Below are 20,809 nucleotides of genomic sequence, written 5' to 3'. Positions count from 1 at the left end.
GTAGCTTACAATATTTCCACTACTGCAATCCCATTCTGTTGGCTAAACCTTCTATAGATCTTTTCCCTTCTGAGGGCTAGCACATAAGTTGCTTGTAGTCTGTAGGGGAATGGAATCTCCCTACAAGAGCTGCTCCTTGCTGCTCTGAGGCGTTCACTCCTCAATAGTCAGCCATTAACTCCAGAGTATTCCTTCTAGAGAGGAAGGGTGGAGCCAGCCCTGTCTAGCCTCATGGGACCTCCTACTCCCTATACAATCTTATGTGTTTTGTAGTATATGCACATAATACATAAAATACAGTGATATTAACACTTTCAATGCTTTGCAGTGTATTTCAGGACACTGCATCAGGGGCATCTGGCACACTCTTGCCATGAAGATGGGTCACCTGGAAGACAGATAGAGCATGCATGCAAACAATTAAACTAGCATCAAGTCTCTTACCCTGCCTCTATAACTCCAAAGTGTCTGTAAAGGCAGTCACAGTTCAATACAGGTACCAGGCAGGTAGTTTCCTTTTTGTGGTCTGGTCGGATCTTCGTTGCTGTTGTTCTTCCTCATCCTCAGGTGTCAACTTGGTTCCTTTTGATCCGCAGAGGACTCCTCATAGGATGGAACTTCTGGTTGACGTGGAGCTAGAGTATTTCCAACAAGAACAAGGAAGTTAAACAACGGAGTAAGAAACCAATGCAGATGATCTGAGTGCAATAATTATTTTCCTATGTGCATCAGTAGTTGCACTGGAGTAGACAACTTTGGTTCCCCAGATGGTTGCTCAGTGACTAGAATTTCTCCCTGAACAGTCTCTTTTAAGCATAATTTGAGACAGTTGTGAAATACTTGAGTGCTCTGTTTTCTTTGTTAATCTCAAAGATATACAGGTCCTTTTCAAAAAATTAGCATATTGTGATAAAGTTCATTATTTTCTGTAATGTACTGATAAACATTAGACTTTCATATATTTTAGATTCATTACACACCAACTGAAGTAGTTCAAGCCTTTTATTGTTTTAATATTGATGATTTTGGCATACAGCTCATGAAAACCCAAAATTCCTATCTCAAAAAATTAGCATATCATGAAAAGGTTCTCTAAACAAGCTATTAACCTAATCATCTGAATCAACTAATTAACTCTAAACACCTGCAAAAGATTCCTGAGGCTTTTAAAAACTCCCAGCCTGGTTCATTACTCAAAACCGCAATCATGGGTAAGACTGCCGACCTGACTGCTGTCCAGAAGGCCATCATTGACACCCTCAAGCAAGAGGGTAAGACATAGAAAGAAATTTCTGAACGAATAGGCTGTTCCCAGAGTGCTGTATCAAGGCACCTCAGTGGGAAGTCTGTGGGAAGGAAAAAGTGTGGCAGAAAACACTGCACAACGAGAAGAGGTGACCGGACCCTGAGGAAGATTGTGGAGAAGGACCGATTCCAGACCTTGGGGGACCTGCGGAAGCAGTGGACTGAGTCTGGAGAAGAAACATCCAGAGCCACCGTGTACAGGCATATGCAGGAAATGGGCTACAGGTGCCGCATTCCCCAGGTCAAGACACTTTTGAACCAGAAACAGCGGCACTGGACTGTTGCTCAGTGGTCCAAAGTACTTTTTTCGGATGAAAGCAAATTTTGGATGTCATTCGGAAATCAAGTTGCCAGAGTCAGGAGGAAGACTGGGAAGAGGGAAATGCCAAAATGCCTGAAGTCCAGTGTCAAGTACCCACAGTCAATGATGGTCTGGGGTTCCATGTCAGCTGCTGGTGTTGGTCCACTGTATTTTATCAAGGGCAGGGTCAATGCAGCTAGCTGTCAGGAGATTTTGGAGCACTTCATGCTTCCATCTGCTGAAAAGCTTTATGGAGATGAAGATTTCATTTTTCAGCACGACCTGGCACCTGCTCACAGTGCCAAAACCACTGGTAAGTGGTTTACTGACCATGGTATTACTGTGCTCAATTGGCCTGCCAACTCTCCTGACCTGAACCCCATAGAGAATCTGTGGGATATTGGGAAGAGAAAGTTGAGAGACGCAAGACCCAACACTCTGGATGAGCTTAAGGCCGCTATCGAAGCATCCTGGGCCTCCATAACACCTCAGCAGTGCCACAGGCTGATTGCCTCCATGCCACGCCACATTGAAGCAGTAATTTCTGCTAAAGGATTCCCGACCAAGTATTGAGTGCATAACTGAACATAATTATTTGAAGGTTGACTTTTTTTGTATTAAAAACACTTTTCTTTTATTGGTCGGATGAAATATGCTAATTTTTTGAGATAGGAAATTTGGGTTTTCATGAGCTGTATGCCAAAATCATCAATATTAAAACAATAAAAGGCTTGAACTACTTCAGTTGGTGTGTAATGAATCTAAAATATATGAAAGTCTAATGTTTATCAGTACATTACAGAAAATAATGAACTTTATCACAATATGCTAATTTTTCGAGAAGGACCTGTATGTCCCAAGATAGGGGATAGGTGTGATGATGTATACTAGTGATTCAGTTTGCTAGTACGGTAGTTATTTTTCAGCCATAAATGGTCACTAATTTTGAAAGACTCTGCTTTGACAGATTGGCCATAGTCTCTTTATTGTTTCTTGTGTGCATTTGCCATGGGCATTTGAACAATCTCATCATATCAGGTAGGCGTTTGGATGTTCACTCAACCAATCTGTCTGTGATAAAGGATTAATGGCATCTGGAACTGATAAGTCTAAGGTGAGGTCTGCTGGTAGTTTATCTTGACAGCCAAACAGAAGGTAGAATGGTGTGTACCCAGTAGAACAATGGATGGTGTTTTTATAGAGGTACACCTGCTCAGGTAGCAAAGTTGGCCAATCAGTTCTTTGGTCAGGTGGTACAGCTCTCAACATCTGTAATGACCCAAAGTGCCATTATGTCATCTCCTAATAATGTGCATATTCATCCCATTGTAACTGTAATGTTCATGTAATTGTCTGGTTTACCACAAGATGGCAGCAACAATTGGCAGTGCTAGTTGCAGGGAATGGACTAGATTGTCCATTCTCTCTCCCCCTCTAGAGGGAAGAGAAGGAGTTAGCTGGAGTGAGGGAGTTCCAGCCTACCCCTCCTGGGGAAAGGTTGTGTGGAGAAATCCTCCCTGCTAGGAACAGGCCTGGCCCTGTCTGGACAGGTTTTGCCTGTCCAAGCCAACCTTATCACTTGAGGTTGAGCATTGTGGTTGCAGGCCTCCCCCCCCCCCCCCCGGGTTTGCATCGCCTAATTCCAAGCTAAAGCTAGAGCTTGAGGTACTCTAAGCCAGGACAAGAAGTTCCTAGGGTTATCGACAGTAAGAGACTGACTACTGACATAGCTGAGCTATGAGAACTACTCCCTAGAGGAACAGCAGACAAACGTTTGTTTGCAGAGAGAGTATTTGCCTGCTATTTGCCTGCTGAAACCTATTGGAGACCAAGATAAAGTCTGGAAACTGTATGGATTATCGTTTATTACAACTAAAGCAACTGTTCAACTGTTTACCAAGTCTGGACTCAACTTTGTTCTACACCATCCAAGTTATCAACCCCTTTTGCACTGCTTCGGACCACACTACGTCTGGGATCCACCCGTATTCAGGTAGGAGCACCGTGACAAGTGTTACAAAACGTCTCCAGGGATATTGTGGCCTATGGATGTAGTAGAGTTAACACTCATGATTTATGAGACGTATTATCTAAACTAAATGTGTTAAGCAAACACCTTCAATTGCTTTTCAATGGCTTTTGTCTCAAGATAACGCGATGAGTTAAGAAATTTGAGTTAAGAGCTTGAGTGCTAACACAGATATCACAAAATGGCGGTATGCATAGGATGGTGGTTTAACTGTTCAATTTAGTTATTCAACATAAAATGGTGGATATATTTCTCTCTTCAGTATCTGTACTCTCACTTTAAGTTATTTAAGCACTTTATGATTTCTCTGAGAGGTATATCTGAGGTCTAACTAATAGTTCTACTTGCTGAATTTGGTCGCAGTTTGCAGTATGCAATTAGCAGTAACAATTTGCAGACTGGTTGAGTATGATCTGATATGGTTGTATGCAATTTGGATTGCAATATGGAATTTGAATTGTGCTTGTGAACTTTGTAGTTTGCAATTGTATGGTATTTGCAATTGGTGGAACTGTAAGTAAACAAACATATAACTGGTTCAGTACACAGTTCTAATCACTATATTAACAGTAGGAACATTAGATAACTGTTTTAAATACCTATTTTGGCCTCTATGCTTCCATAAAACACAGCTCTTAATGGAGTGAATGTCTGTTCAGCTTTCTAGCAGCTTCTGCTAGTGAATTTCCCACACAGGCTGTGTGTGAGGCTGGCTGTGATTGGCCAAGACTCCTACTGTGTGTAAGGCTGGCTGTGATTAGTCTAGACTCCTTCCCAGCAACAACAGTTTAACTGTATGCTTCCTGTTGTTTCTGCTATGTCATTGAGCTTACCTCACATCCATATAATGAATCTTAAAGGCACACTATCTTTTTTGCTTCTGTGAACACAATATATATGTTCTCAACTTCCAAGTGTCTTTTATCACTCTCAAGTAAAACAACTAACTTCTGTATAGGACGTTCCAACTTGAGTGGAGTAGTGAGACGTTTTCCCTTTTTGTCAAGTTTTGAGTCTCCTATTTATAACAACACTCTTCTTACTAGTTTGTCTTCATCCTTTTGAACTTCTAGAACTTTGGCCAATTTTCATTGACTTCTAAGTAAATCTTCTTCTTTCACTATGTCACCAACTTGGACATTTCTTCTTGGTGTTTACCATTTACTTCTTAGCATAAGATTGGCTAAGTACTCTTTTCTCCATCTATTCCAAAACTGTTCTGATAGATATTGAACTCTTCGCCATCTCATTTTAGCATATAAATCCTCTTTGGTGATGTCAAGGTGCGGTTCACCATGACGTATGGTCGTTTTGTCTGTCCTGTCAGTCTGTGTTCGTACTTTGCTTTTCCCCATGCTGCTGCCCCTTGGGGACTTTCTCTTTCTCCGTTCTTGGTTCTGCCTACTTTTTCATTATCATTCTCCGGCCTTTCCTCGTTCCTAGCTATACCCTGTATGTCTTGTTATGTCTATGCTTAACTTTGCTATGTTAGGTTATTACCTCTCTATGCTTTGTTATGTCCTCGCTGCTCCGAAAGGGGGTCTGTCGTTCCTCGGAGGGGGAATATTCCTGCTACTAGAGTATGTTTTTGCTTTACCTGTGATTCAATGCCTGTACTTGCCTTGTTTATGTTTATGCCTCGTTCTATGTACTGTTGGTACCTTGCTGGTAACTTTGGTCCACCATTCCCTGCTGTCACTGGCTGGTTGACGCTCTGGAGTCGCTCCTGGCAACTACCATCTGGCAAAGTCTATCCCCACCATCAGGGGCCCTAGTGAAATTCGGATGTTGCTCCAGAGTATTGCCAGTTAGTGGCGCAGGGGGTTCCCACCCACTGAGCTTTTACAGTACATTGAGCTTGTTTGTTTATATTCCTTGCTCTGGTTACTTTGTAATAAACTTCCGATATTCTCATATGTGTTTATTCGTAGTTTGATGCCGGGCGATTCGGAGGTCTGTCATGTGGACGCCAGGTCGTGACAGAATGAAAAAGTAAGATCCATACAGCATCTCATCTGTGCTTTGTGCCTGGCTGTGGGGGAATCTGTTACGTTCGCCTCACCGTTGCAGATGTTGCTTGTTGGCTGGCTGCACGACCTCCAGCGTACTGGCTGCAGGTTGCGGCCTGTGTAGGCCGGTGGCTCTGGGATGCATGCTAGCGGCGGTTCTGTGGTGTGTGCTTCCTGTATACGGTTTTTCCCTCATGGCGGTATGCCGTTTTCCTTTGGCAACGTCCGGTGATACCTTTTTTAGCATGCAGCTCTGCCTGCAGCCATTTTTCCGCTTTTGCTTCGGCGCAGGTATCTGCTTCCGATTTCCCTTAGCTTAGTCTTCGGAAGAGGGGGTCAGCATGTTTGTCCAATCATTTATTGGCATTCATGTCATTCTCCAGAGGGAGGATGGAGGGGGAGGTAATGTCATGGTGCGGTTCACCATGACATATGGTCGTGTAGGCTGGCTGCTCGCCCCCTGGTGTACTGGCTGCGCACTACTCCGTGAAGGCTAGTTGCTAGCGGCAGCATGCTGGCTGCAGCTTCATGTGTGAACCTGCCCATGTACTTCTGTACCCCTTTGACTTAATTTCGTATTTGAGATCTCTTTAGATCTCGTTCTCCTGGAGCAGCTCTGCCTGCGGCCGTTTTGCCGCTTCTGCTTCGGCGCAGGTATCTGCTTCCCATTTCCCTTGCTTGGAGATCTCGTTTCCCTGGTGCAGCACTGCCTGCAGCCGTTTTGCTACTTCTGCTTCAGGACAGGTATCTGCTTCCGATTTCCCTGTGTTTGCCTTCGGAAGAGGGTGTCAGCACGTTTGTCCAATCGGTCTTTGGCATTCATGTCATTGCTTAGCTTTTCTATGTTAGGTTATTACCTCTCTATGCTTTGTTATGTCCTCGCTCCTCCAGAAGGGGGTCTGTCGTTCCTCGGAGGGGTAAATATTCCTGATACTAGGGTATGTTTTTTCTTTACCTGTGATTCCATACCTTGTTCATGTTTATGCCTCGTTCTATGTACTGTCAGTACCTTGTTGGTACCTTTGGTCCACCAGTCCCTGCTGTCACTGGCTGATTGACGCTCTGGAGTCGCTCCTGGCAACTACCATCTGGCAAAGTCTATCCCCACCATCAGGGGCCCTAGTGAAATCCGGGTGTTGCTTAGATATGCCCCTCCAGAGTATTGCCTGTTAGTGGCGCAGTGGGTTCCCACCCAATGAGCTTGCACAGTACATTGAGCTTTTTTATATTCCTTGCTCTGGTTACTTTGTAATAAACTTCCGATATTCTCATATGTGTTTATTTGTAGTTTTTTAGAGGTCTGTCATGTGGATCCCGGGTCGTGACAGGTGAACTTGCCAGGTTATGTTTCTATGGTGGCTGTATGTAATCAGACTTAAGGTGAATTAGATGGTTGGGAGTTAAAGGGTACAAACTTGCTGGATCGTTGATATTAGTGGACGACTGCTAAAAATAGACATTGCATGTGGAGCATTCATATGAAAATCACTGTTTCTCTAACAAATACTCAGTTACTTTTTCTTTATCAATCTCTTTCAGAGCTTTCTTCCATTCATTCTTTGCTCCTACAAAATTAGATCTTTGGTCAGATCTAAGCTCTCTGACAGTACCTCTAATGGTTATGAATGCGTCAGTTGACACGATCTGCCAGTTAATGTGCCATTCTTTGCTCTTCGGTAGGTCTACGTGCCTTTCTGCAGACTACACATTTACTTATATACTTTGCTATAACTTTGCTTCCTTTCACTATCCAGTAACCACCTTCTCTCAAACAGCTTTGGGTAAAGCATCTTCTTTGATGCCAGGATTTGTTGTGGTAGTGATCAATAATTAATCTTGTGAAGGTATAGTTTTTGGGTAGAATTGCTGGATGATTCACTCTGCTAGGTAACAATGCATTTTCCAGTCTCCCTCTCATCCTGCAGAAAAAGATTAAGCTTGTATAATGGGTGGTTGTTTGGAAGCCTTTTAGGTTCTTGACTAAGTCTCTTCAACTCTTCACTGTAGAATCTCTGTTGAATAAGTCTTATGACTGTTTGTTCAGCTGTCATTCTTTCTTTTACATTCAATGATTCCTTCTTTCTGATTCCATTTGCCAAATGTTGAATTCGAGCTACTACATTTTTGACTGTATTCCATTTTGAACATCTGGCTAGTCTTTCAAGTATGTCATCTTGACACGTGGCAGCAGTGCTCAATGTTTGTACAACTTTTACTTCTGGATCACCCATAAACAATTCTGCGTAACCTTTACTGGGCGTAATTTCCTTTTCCCAAAGGAATTCTGGGCCTGTGAACCAATTAGAATTTTTCAATTCTGTTACATTCAGACCTCTTGAAGCATGATCTGCTGGGTTATGCTTTGTGTCAATGTGATGTCAAAGCTTCGAGCTTCGTTGTTTATGTATCCTAGGACAACTTGTGGGTCTGTCCAAAAATATTCTTCATCTATTTTCAACTCCAATTCTTCTCTCAGAAATGTGCTTACTGATGCTGAAACTACGGCTGCTGTCAGTTCAAGTCTTGGTATTGTCTAAATACTGGTAGGTGCAACTCTGGCCTTTCCCATAACCAGGGCACAGTGTATCTGTTCTTCTCCTATCACTCTGATGTAGGGGCACTAACCATAACCATAACTACTGGCATCTGAAAAATGATGAAGTTCTATTTTCTTGTACTTTCCGAAATCAGGAGGTACAAAACATCTGGGTATCCGAACTTTTCTCAAGTTTTGCAAGTCTCTTATCCAACTCTCCTACCTTGGCCTCAAATTTTCAGGTATGGGCTCATACCATCCCAACTTCTGTCTGCAAAATTCTTGTAGTATTTCTTTTGCTCTGAGGATTACTGGGGCCAAGATTCCCAATGGATCAAATATAGAAGCCACTGCGGAAAGAATAGTATGTCTAGTTGCAATTTTCTTTTCAATAGATACTTCAAAGAAGAACTTGACATTCTCTACATTCCATCCCAATCCAAGTACTTTCTGGACTGGAAGATGATCATAATTGAGATCTACATTCTTTATTGATGATGCACGTTCAGAGTCACTGATGGATTCCAGTACCTCTCTGTTGTTTGAGATGAATTTATGAAGGTGCAAGTTTCCTCTTGTGCATAACTCTTGGCTTTCTTTCACTAGTTTGATTGCAGATTCTGTGGACTCTGAACCTATAAGACCATGATCTACATAAAAGTTTTTCTTCCAAAAATTTGCTGCTGATGGTCAATCCTTTTCATTCTGATTGGCCAGGTACTTCATACCCTAATTGGCGCAACCTGGAGATGCTGCTGCTCCAAAAAAGTGTACTTTCATTCTGTATTCTGCTGGCTCTGAATCTGTATCTCTGTCCTCCCACCATAGAAACCTCAGGAAGTCTCTATCTTCATTCTTCACATGAAACTGGTGGAACATCTTTTCAACGTTACACATGACTGCTACGGGATACTATCTGAATCTACAGAGTACTCCAGGCAGAGTGTTTGTAAGATCTGGTCCTTTTAGTAGATGATCGTTCAATGCAACACCATTGTACTTTGCTGAGCAATCAAATACCACTCTAATCTTATCTGGTTTCTTTGAGTGGTAGACACCTTGATGTGGGATGTGCCACATTTCTCCTTCTTTAGGCTGATTATTAACTTTCTCTTCATGTCCTTCTTTGAGGATGCCTTCCATGAGGACGCCATATAAGGGCGCTATTCACACAGTAGAGAACAATCACTGTTAAATACTTGCGGTCATGGGATGACCCAAATCTGCAGGTATATTAACATATATGTATCACCACTATACACAGAGTGCCTTCAAAAAAAGGGGCGTATATGAAAACTTCAATAGTAAAAACATACAAAAACAAACCATACATATAACAAATGAGGATCTAGCTGATCCCTGCCACATTAAACTCAAGATTGAGTCCAAAGGGTTGTAAGGACCTAAGCGTGTATATCCACTTCAATTCTTTTTTTTCTCAGTATCGCATCCTTATTCCCACCCTTACGTAGGGTACCCACACTATCAATGACCCTGAATCGCAGCTGGTTGATAGAGTGTCCGGCCTCCACAAAATGCCTGGCTACAGGTTTGTCCATGTTTGCCTTGCAAATTATGCTTTTATGTTTATTGATCTGTTCTCGAATTTCCATGGTAGTCTCACCCACGTAGATGAGACTACAAGGGCATTGAATGACATACACAACATCACGTGATCTACAAGTATAGTAGCCATTAATTTTAAATTTTTTGCCACTATAGGGATGAGAGAAATGATCCCCTTTTAAGATATTGCTACAATTACAGCAAGACATGCATGGAAAGGTGCCATTTCTGTGTGGGGCAAGGTACCTCTGTGTATCCAAGGCACGACCACCAACATCAGATTTGACAAACCTGTCACGTAGGCTAGGGTTCCTTCTGTAGGCCAACATCGGCGGGGACTTGAACTCCTCAATTTCTGGCAGACCTCTTTGTAATATGTGCCATTCCTTCCTTAGGATATGCGCAATGTTGCCACTGTCCCAGCCGAAGATAGACACAAAGGGAACCCTAGCCACGGATCTGGCCTTAAAGGGGTTGTCCCACTTTGCTTTTTTAATCTTATCAGCAGTAGATGTCCTGATAACTTCCTGGTTCTCAGGCAGTTGAGTGAAGGCCACGCCTCCTCATGACTCACCCTGCGTGCTCGTTCATGTGTATGAGGTCATCCACATGGAGCCGTATGTGAGGTCCCCCCCCCCCCCCCCCAGTATAATAAACATTGAGTGCGGCCCCCCCCCCCAGTATAATATACATTTAGTGCGCCCCCCCCCCCCAGTATAATATACATTCAGTGCGGCCGCCCCCCCCCAGTATAATATACATTCAGTGCGGCCACCCCCCCCCCCAGTATAATATACATTCAGTGCGGCCACCCCCCCCCAGTATAATATACATTCAGTGCGGCCACCCCCCCCCCCCCCAGTATAATATACATTCAGTGCGGCCACCCCCCCCAGTATAATATACATTCAGTGCGGACCCCCCCAGTATAATATACATTGGTGGCGCAGTGGGAAGTGCCAATGAGGGTTAAAAAAATAAATAAAAAATTAACTCACCTCCTCCAATTGTTCGCGCAGCTGCCGGTCTCCTGTTCTATCTTTAGGACCTGTGAAAGGACCTTTGGTGACATCACTGTGGTCATCACATGGTACATCATATGATCCATCACCATGGTAATGGACCATGTGATTAGCTCAGTGACGTCACCAAAGGTCCTTTCACAGGTCCTAAAGATAGAACAGGAGACCGGCAGCTGCGCGAACAATTGGAGGAGGTGAGTTAATTTTTTATTTATTTTTTTAACCCTCATTGGCACTTCCCACTGCGCCACCAATGTATATTATACTGGGGGGGTCCGCACTGAATGTATATTATACTGGGGGGGGGTGGCCGCACTGAATGTATATTATACTGGGGGGGGGTGGCCGCACTGAATGTATATTATACTGGGGGGGGGGGGGTGGCCGCACTGAATGTATATTATACTGGGGGGGGGGGGGGGGCGCACTGCGCCACCAATGTTAATACAAATGCAGGAGGTGGGTGCCGGAGTGAAATAGCCGGCACCCGACCTCTATGATAGGGGGCTGCGATCATCGGCAGTTAACCCCTAAGGTCCCGCTCCCTGTCATAGAGGTCGGGTGCCGGCTATTTGATTCTGGCACCCGCCTGCTGTATTTGCGCATGCGCGGGCGTGCGCGTACTTGTAGGAATGGAGAGGCGGCCCGAGTACTTGTTCAGCCGTTGTGCGCAGGCGCGGCACAGCGATGCGGCCGGACGAAAGAGGCCGTATCCATGGGATACAGAAAACAACAAAGGAATCGCTTTACATGATTTTTTGAAAGAAAGGTAGCTTTTGGATAATAACATGGATAGGAAGATATGTTGTGTGGGGGTAAATAGATTAGATAAAACCTATTTTATGAAGTGGGACAACCCCTTTAATCGATTTTTGTAGGGCGGACTCCCTATCAACCATAGACACCCTTTTCTTTGTTCTGTTTAAAAATGTTCTGGGATAGCCACGCTCAATAAAGCGATCACACATGTTGTCCACCCTCCGTATAAAGTTAGGGTTATCAGAGACAATCCTCCTGACCCTCAATAGTTGGCTCCAAGGTATGGAATCCAACATACGTCGCGGATAGTAACTGTCATGTGTGAATTGAGTGCTTCTATCCGTGGTTTTCTGATACAGGTCCGTTCCAATTTGGCCCCTAACTAACTAAACTCGTACATCTAAGAACTGAAATTCACTGTTAGAAAAGGTAACAGTGAATTGCAATCCTGGCACGCCAGTGTTTAGGTGCAAATGAAATTCATCCAATTCCTCCGCCGTTCCCGTCCTGATCATGAAGATGTCGTCGATGTAGCACCACCAACATAGGACTCTCCCAAAAAATTGGGATCGGTATACCAGTCTGTCCTGCACCTCGGCCATAAAGATGTTAGCGTAGGTGGGGGCCACATTCGACCTGATGGCCGCACCCCGCTTCTGCTGGTAGAAGGTGTCCCCACGGAGAAAATAATTTCTCCTCAGGACCACCTCCAACAGGCGGAGGACAAACCGGCACACCCCCGGGGAGAGTCCCATGTCAGCCAGGGCCACATCAACGATACCAAGACCATAGGCATGATCAATGGACGTATATAGGGACACGACACCAAAGGTGACTAATAGAAATTGAACTGGCAATTGTAGCTCACGTAGCTTTGACACAAAATGGCCAGTGTCCTTGACATAGGATGGGGCAGAGGTCGCCCGGATCTGCAATAGTCTGTCAAGGAATATAGCCAAAGGGTTGAAAACCGAGTCCCTACCAGAAACGATAGGCCGGCCCGGTGGATCAACCAAACTCTTGTGTATTTTAGGGAGTATGTACAACATCGGGGTGCTCGGGTGAAGCACTGTAAGGTATTGACATAACTCATCATGAATGATAGAATTCTGTAGTGCTTCCCCTAGTATCACACCGATGTCGCGCATTATATCCCATTTAGGATCTCCCGACAACTGTACATAGACTTCAAGGTCCTGTAGTTGTCTATTAATTTCCCCGACATACATCGCAGTATCCATGACGCCCACCGCCCACCCTTGTCAGCCGGTTTTATAGTGATGCAGGAATCCTTTTCCAGCAACACTATGGCTTGACGTTATGCCTTGGATAGATTGTTTCAGAGTTTCTGGGTTTCAGAGTTTCAATCTGTTTGTGCACAATTTGTATATAAGACTCAACTACATGATTAGTGTGAGGAGGAGAAAAATTGCTTAGTTTCCTAGATCAAACCTTTTACATGTCAATTCAGCAGTACCTTTATTCTTACATACATCAGATATCATATTATCAGTAATCCTTGATGCAAAGAAACGTTTTAAGCGTAGGTTCGTAAAGAACTGTTGTAAATCTAATTCTAGGGTAAACCAGTCCCTTTCAATCGTGGGGGCGAAGGTAAGGCCATGGCCCAATACCTGAGTTTGTTAGGGGGTCAGTTCTACCGAAGAAATGTTCACTACCAAGTGTGTCATCTCCTGGGGTTGCGTCTCGTCGTTCTCATTGGCATACCCCTGTTCTTTCCCGAATTCAGGGGTAACAGGCCTTTTGTGGGGTCGATGGTGCTTCCTTCCGCCCCTGCGGCATCTCCGCCGCCTTGCTGGCCTAAAAAAGCAACAAATGTAGAAGCTTAGTCTGTAGAATCATAATCAAATGTAGAGAATCCAAAATGCCCATGGTCAAACCGACAATTACGTCTCTTTCTTGGTCTATTCTGAGGTTGTGGATTGCGCCAGTTGTAGACCTTTCCCAACTGGTAGTCCTCAAGGTCTCTGTGCCACTTATCACGCTTGACCCTTTCGGTCTCACATTTATGGCACTGCATACCTTGTATTTGTGCATTCAAATCCGTAATAATTTTTTTGATGCTCTCAACTTCTTTGCATAGATAATCAATTTTTAACAACATCAAATCAAAGGAGTATTTGTTACTCACCGCCTCAAACTTGGCACAAAAGACTGTATCATTTGGAAACAAATTCGGCCATAGGTGGGATCTTAGACCCCTCGGGATACGTCGATTTTTATAATATTCCCTCAAAGTGCTTAGATGGAGTTCCATAGTGATGAGCTTTTTAGATTCCTGTTCACACTTACGTCTAAGAAAATCAACAGAGGGTGTACTGAGAAAGGATGCATCACCAGAATCGGTTCCAATCAGTCTCTGGATATCCTTATCTGTATACATATACAGACGTGGACAAAATTGTTGGTACCCTTTGGTCAATGAAAGAAAAAGTCACAATGGTCACAGAAATAACTTTAATCTGACAAAAGTAATAATAAATTAAAATTCTATAAATGTTAACCAATGAAAGTCAGACATTGTTTTTCAACCATGCTTCAACAGAATTATGTAAAAAAATAAACTCATGAAACAGGCATGGACAAAAATGATGGTACCCCTAACTTAATATTTTGTTGCGCAACCTTTTGAGGCAATCACTGCAATCAAACGCTTCCTGTAACTGTCAATGAGACATCTGCACCTCTCAGCAGGTATTTTGGCCCACTCCTCATGAGCAAACTGCTCCAGTTGTGTCCGGTTTGAAGGGTGCCTTTTCCAGACTGCATGTTTCAGCTCCTTCCAAAGATGCTCAATAGGATTGAGGTCAGGGCTCATAGAAGGCCACTTTAGAATAGTCCAATTTTTTCCTCTTAGCCATTCTTGGGTGTTTTTAGCGGTGTGTTTTGGGTCATTGTCCTGTTGCAAGACCCATGACCTGCGACTGAGACCAAGCTTTCTGACACTGGCTAGTACATTTCTCTCTAGAATTCCTTGATAGTCTTAAGATTTCATTGTACCCTGCACAGATTCAAGACACCCTGTGCCAGACGCAGCAAAGCAGCCCCAGAACATAACAGAGCCTCCTCCATGTTTCACAGTAGGGACAGTGTTCTTTTCTTGATATGCTTCATTTTTTCGTCTGTGAACATACAGCTGATGTGCCTTGGCAAAAACTTCGATTTTTGTCTCATCTGTCCACAGGACATTCTCCCAGAAGCTTTGTGGCTTGTCAACATGTAGTTTGGCATATTCCAGTCTTGCTTTTTTATGATTCGTTTTCAACAATGGTGTCCTCCTTGGTCGTCTCCCATGTAGTCCACTTTGGCTCAAACAACGACGGATGGTGCGATCTGACACTGATGTTCCTTGAGCATGAAGTTCACCTTGAATCTCTTTAGAAGTCTTTCTAGGCTCTTTTGTTACCATTCGGATTATCCGTCTCTTAGATTTGTCATCAATTTTCCTCCTGCGGCCACGTCCAGGGAGGTTGGCTACAGTCCCATGGATCTTAAACTTATGAATAATATGTGCAACTGTACTCACAGGAACATCTAGTTGCTTGGAGATGGTCTTATAGCCTTTACCTTTAACATGCTTGTCTATAATTTTCTTTCTGATCTCTTGAGACAGCTCTTTCCTTTGCTTCCTCTGGTCCATGTCGAGTGTGGTACACACCATATCACCAAACAACACAGTGATTACCTGGAGCCATATATATAGGCCCAATGGCTGATTACAAGGTTGTAGACACCTGTGATGCTAATTAGTGGACACACCTTGAATTAACATGTCCCTTTGGTCACATTATGTTCTGTGTTTTCTAGGGGTACCATCATTTTTGTCCATGCCTGTTTCATGAGTTTATTTTTTTACATAATTCTGTTGAAGCATGGTTGAAAAACAATGTCTGACTTTCATTGGTTAACATTTATAGAATTTTAATTTATTATTACTTTTGTCAGATTAAAGTTATTTCTGTGACCATTGTGACTTTTTCTTTCATTGACCAAAGGGTACCAACAATTTTGTCCACGTCTGTATATTGTGTCACTTGGAATTTCAGAGCTCTTACCAGAGCCTGGGAGTATGTCCATTTTCACAAGATCATGTGTGTTGGTATACAGACTTCCCGGTGCCCGCTCCTCAGATCAAGGTAGTAGAAAAAAGTATTAAGAGCAGCACATATGGCTTGTGTAGAGCGTGGTGGTATAATGCAGCAGCTGGGCAAGGAACCACAGATCCAAGGCGGTCCAACAACAGGCTATGCAAAATAGAAGCCACAGCAGCATGTCCATCCAATTCTTCTTTATTGTGCAAAATTCCAAGGCACAGAATACAAAAATAACAACGTTTTGGCTAGGAATATCCTTTATCAAGCATATGTTAAAACCATACATACTCACATATAAATAGTAAAGGTTAAACACACCCACATTGATGGTGACCCAATGATCAAATAGACTGGTGAATACGTGGACATGCGCAGATGCCACAATGGAACGCCGTGCACTATGGATCATCGGGTACAGGTGAGATAGATGGACGTATTCGCATTGATTAGGAAGGGCTGTGAATTCCCTTCTGTGATTTGCTGTATTCTCCAGTCTATTTGATCATTGGGTCACCATCAATGTGGGTGTGTTTAACCTTTACTATTTATATGTGAGTGTGTATGGTTTTAACATATGCTTGATAAAGGCTATTCCTAGCCGAAACGTTGCTATTTTTGTATTCTGTGCCTTGGAATTTTGCACAATAAAGAAGAATTGGATGGACATGCTGCTGTGGTTTCTATTTTGCAGAGCCCTGCAGCAGGTCATTACAGAGTCTTACGATTCGAAATATGGAGTCAGAATATTTTTAAACTTCTTATAGTAAAAGATAGGGTAGCCATCCGGGCCTGGGCTTTTGCCCGATGGTATAGTGCAACGAATCTTATTCACCTCCTCAACTGTGAAGGCAGGGGCATAGCTAGAAATGCATTGGCCCCATAGCAAAAAAAATTTATGGGCCCCCCCGAGCCCCCACATATCTATCGGGCCTCCCACCACCCCTTCCAGAGCTCCCACCCAAACACCCATCCTAGATCTCCCACCGCCATGAGCATAGAAAAGTCTGAGGGTCTGGAGTTGTCACATCTGGTCTGGCACCTACCAATAAGGCCCCATTCACACGTCCGCAATTCTGTTCTGCATTTTGCGGAACGGAATTGCGGACCCATTGATTTCTATGGGGCCGCACGATGTGCAGCCTGGACACGGAGTTGCGGACCCACACTTCCGGGTCCGCAATTCCGTTCTCGAAAAAAAATAGAACATGTCCTACTCTTGTCCGCATCTGCAGACAAAAGTAGGCAAATTACGGATTGCACATTACCGATGTCAGTGTTTTGCGGATCCACGGTCTCGTGGATTTGCAAAACACTTACGGATGTGTGAATGGGGCCTTACCATGCGTCTTTAGTGAGATGAGAGAGAAAAGTCTGAGTGGACTCAGACTTTTTTCTCTCATCTAACTTTTACAAGTCAGTCCCATCAGACTCCCAGTCCAGACTAGCCTGGTGCCTGCCACAATAGTGCCTCTGCCACCACCAGACCACCAGCCCTGAGCCCGCCCGCAGTGGAACTGGAACCATCTACTGCGAGTACAGCAACCTTCAATAAGGAGCAGAACTTAGGGTAGTTTCACACTTGCGGCAGGACGGATCCGACAGGCTGTTCAGCCTGTTGGATCCGTCCTGCCGCTATGTCGCCGTGCAGCCGCTCCGTCCCCATTGACTATAATGGGAACGAGGACGGAGCTCCGATGCAGCGCAGCAGTGTGCGGTGAAAGGCTGGCAGCCGAAAAGTACTGCAAGTCCGACTTTTTCGTCCAGTGGCCTCTCACCGCGCAGTGCCGTGCTGCGCAGGAGCTCCGCCCCATCCCCATTATAGTCAATAGGGACGGAGCAGCGGTCCAGCGAAATAGCGGCAGGACGTATCCGACAGGCTGAACAGCCTGCCAGATCCGTCCTGCCGCAAGTGTAAAAGTACCCTTAGTCTGTCATATAAGAGTGTGCCCCCCAAAAGAAGGAAAGGGCGCCCTCCTTATCACTGCTGGCATCTCTTTTTTTAACTTCAGATCATCAGACTCTTACTTACTAATTACAGCACACACTCATGTAGTGTCCCCATCAGACAGGGGAGGGAAGAAAAGAAACCCCAGAACTAGAGTGTCAGTGTGCCCCCCAAGTGGGGGGCACACTCTAGTTCTGGGGTTTCTTCCCTCCCCTGTCTGATGGTGGACACTACAGGCCAGGGTGTGTGTGCTGTAAATTTTTAATTAGTGAGAGTCTGATTATCTGAATTCTGAAGTTAAAAAGAGCTGCCTGCATATAAAGATAAGGAGGGCGCCCCTTGCTTCTCTTGGGGACCCCACTCTGCAGGCAGCTCTTTTTAACTTAAGAATTTAGATAAAGTTCTGAGATATCATAAGTTCTCACTTCCTTAAATTCACTTTAAGTGAATCACTTACTTTTAGAGTCACAGACAGCAGCAGGCAGTGGCAGGACTGGAGACTGGAGACCAGTGGGGAGTGTCATTAAAGCGATAGCATAGCCGCATAGCGCCGGATCTGACTGGCGCCAGTGCGGCCGGCGGGACCGTCACCCTCCCTAGTCCCTCCACAACAGGTACCCCCCCCGGCCCAGCCCCGCACCCTCCACCACCTGAGTCTGCCTCCTGAGTCCTCCCTCTAGTTACTAGGAGGCGGAGCCGGAGGAAATCTTTCCTGCACTGCGGCGCTGCGCCTCCGCTACGCCCCCGTTCTGGCCCCCTCCACCGCCTACCTCATGTTCTCCTTGTGCGGCAGACAGTGCGCCCCGGGCCCGCCTGCTCCAGGCCTACTACAGCTCCTCCTTCCTTGCTTCCCCCCAGCCAGGCCCGAGCCGCGGACCGCCCGCTCCCCGCCCACTACACTGGGCGGGCGGGCGGGCCTGGCTGCCTGTGTGTATTAATAAAAAAATATATATAATTATGCGGTCCGGACGGGCCCCCAGTGGCATAGGGCCCCATAGCCACTGCTATGGTTGCTATGGCGATCCCTACGCCACTGTGTGAAGGGCTGTAGGAGTTTGGATTTGTTGTCTACTGATAAAGTGGGTATTGTGATAGATTGAAGGAAGGAGTCAATGCATATGCTTAAATAGTGCTGGTTAGAATCTGCCTTCAAGTCTGCCTTCTCTAGGTTGTATAGAGTTGAGTAAAATTTACAGACCTCTCTTGCTATAGCAGGCGTTGTAGTCAGTCTCTTACCTTCCTTAGTCTTAATGGCGTGGATAAAAGTTTAGCTTTTTTGTGCGCGTAATAAGTTAGACATCAGTTTAGAACCTTTGTCCCCATGGGAGTAGTATTTGAAGCGTAGTGACTGTAGTATTCTGGCCGTTTTAATATTTAAGAGGTCTTTAACCTGAAGGCGTAGTGATTTAAGCATGCATTGTATTTCAGCAGTTTGTTTTGTTTTATGCAAGGTTTCTAGGGTAGAAATTAGCAATAAATTTAACTTCTGAGTTCTTTGCTTCTTTATTCTAGTGCCTAGACTAATCAATTTCCCCCTAATAACTGCCTTGTGGGCTTCCCAAATTATGGGCATGGGAGTTTGAGGTTCATCATTCCCACTAAAGTACTCTCTGATCTTTTGTTCTATCTGTTCTATCTGGATCTTATTAGTCTCATCTTCTAAAAGCGCAGGGTTAAGGCGCCACATCCATACCCTAGGCGGTAGATCTTGCAATTTCCATTGTACTGTGACTGGAGCATGGTGAGAAATAGTGGAGTTACCAATGCTTGCACTCACAATAGAAGGAAGTGAGCCGTTGGAAATATAGACATAGTCCAAACGCTGGTAAGTACCATGAACATGTGAGAAGAACGTATAGTCCCTCCCATCTGGGTTGAGGACCCTCCAGACATCCGAGACCCGCAAATCTGAGAGTGCTAATTGTAATCTACGCACTTGTTTTTTGGAGAGAAGTGGGGATTTGGAAGTGGAATCCATGGTATGGTCCATGGCCAGATTGAATTCACCCCCCAATATCAATAGGCCTTCTACGAATTCCCGGAGGCAGGGGTGGGATTCAAATTTTTAACAACAGGTTCCCTACTCAGCGGTGGATACGCAGCGCGTCACGAGTCATGACACATATTTACATACACCATATATATGCAACACAGTCACGACATATTTACATACACCGTATATACACTACACACAAATACACTATATATACACTACACACATACCACTCAACTTTTAAAAAGCCTTAGGCCCCCTCTTTGTTATTACTGTAATGGCCCCCTCTTTATTATTATTATAATGGCCCACTCTTTATTTTTAATGTAATGGCCCCCACTTTATTATTAATATAATGACCCCCTCTTTTTTATTAATATAATGGCCCCCTCTTTATTGATAATATAATGGCCCCCACTTTAATAACAAAGAGGGGGCCATTACATTAATAACAAAGAGGGAGCCATTACATTAATAATAAAGAGGGGGCCATTATATTAATAATAAAGAGGGGGCCATTACATTAATAACAAAGAGGGGGCCATTACATTAATAACAAAGAGGGGGCCATTACATTAATAACAAAGAGGGGGCCATTACATTAATAACAAAGAGGGGGCCATTATATTAATAATAAAGAGGGGGCCATTATATTAATAATAAAGAGGGGGCCATTTCATAGTGGAGTACCGCTTAAAAAAGCTGCTCTTACTCTGTGGGCAAAATAGATGTGTTTCCCTGTGTGTGGCCACCTTAAATATTGTCATCAACCCCATCCATAACTCTTGTTTGGCTAAAAGAATCTAAACATTGGGTCAGGATGAGGGGAAGGTGGAGTAGGCACCTGCTTAGGAGAAATAATTAATACTTACCTCTCTCTCCTTCACAGCTTGTGGCATCCTGGTACAGGCGGTCACCAATGCCTCGCTCACTGTGCCTTCCCGCGCCGCGTCATCGCGTCATCTCGCGAGATCTGCCGCAGGAGGTCACAGTGAGGTACGTGACTAAGTCCTGCGTCGCACCTCAACTGAAGCCGCTCCCCCGGCCCCTCCTCACTTCGCCTGCCCAGCTGCCCTGCACAGTGCGCGTCACACAGGGCCTCTCCTCTCGGCTTCCGCTCCGCCCCCACCCCTATAGCTACGCCACTGGTGCAGGCGCAGCTGCAGGACCGGGTCGGGATCCCTGCTTCTCACCGGTCCTGCGAACCGCCTGTAATTTTAACAAACGGT

At 44.6% G+C, this 20,809-nt stretch overlaps 1 long non-coding RNA gene across 2 annotated transcripts in view; it reads right to left on the bottom strand.

Moving 5' to 3' along the window:
- Positions 1–356: 356 nt before the first annotated feature.
- Positions 357–20,809, bottom strand: part of LOC122942585 — a 72,172-nt gene continuing 51,719 nt past the window's right edge. The window contains exons 1-3 of one of the 2 annotated variants that reach the window (XR_006390597.1): positions 13,680–13,828; positions 13,162–13,348; positions 357–635 (exon numbers count right to left, since the gene is read on the bottom strand). This is a non-coding gene — a long non-coding RNA (uncharacterized LOC122942585). Of the gene's footprint in view, positions 636–13,161; positions 13,349–13,679; positions 13,829–20,809 lie in introns of those variants that run through there. The other variant, XR_006390598.1, reaches the window with a different exon arrangement.

Source organism: Bufo gargarizans, chromosome 6, assembly GCF_014858855.1.
Source record: "Bufo gargarizans isolate SCDJY-AF-19 chromosome 6, ASM1485885v1, whole genome shotgun sequence".
NCBI classification, from domain to species: Eukaryota; Metazoa; Chordata; class Amphibia; order Anura; family Bufonidae; genus Bufo; species Bufo gargarizans.
The sequence above is the reverse complement of the archived record's forward strand: the minus strand, read 5'-3'. Positions and strand labels throughout refer to the sequence as shown.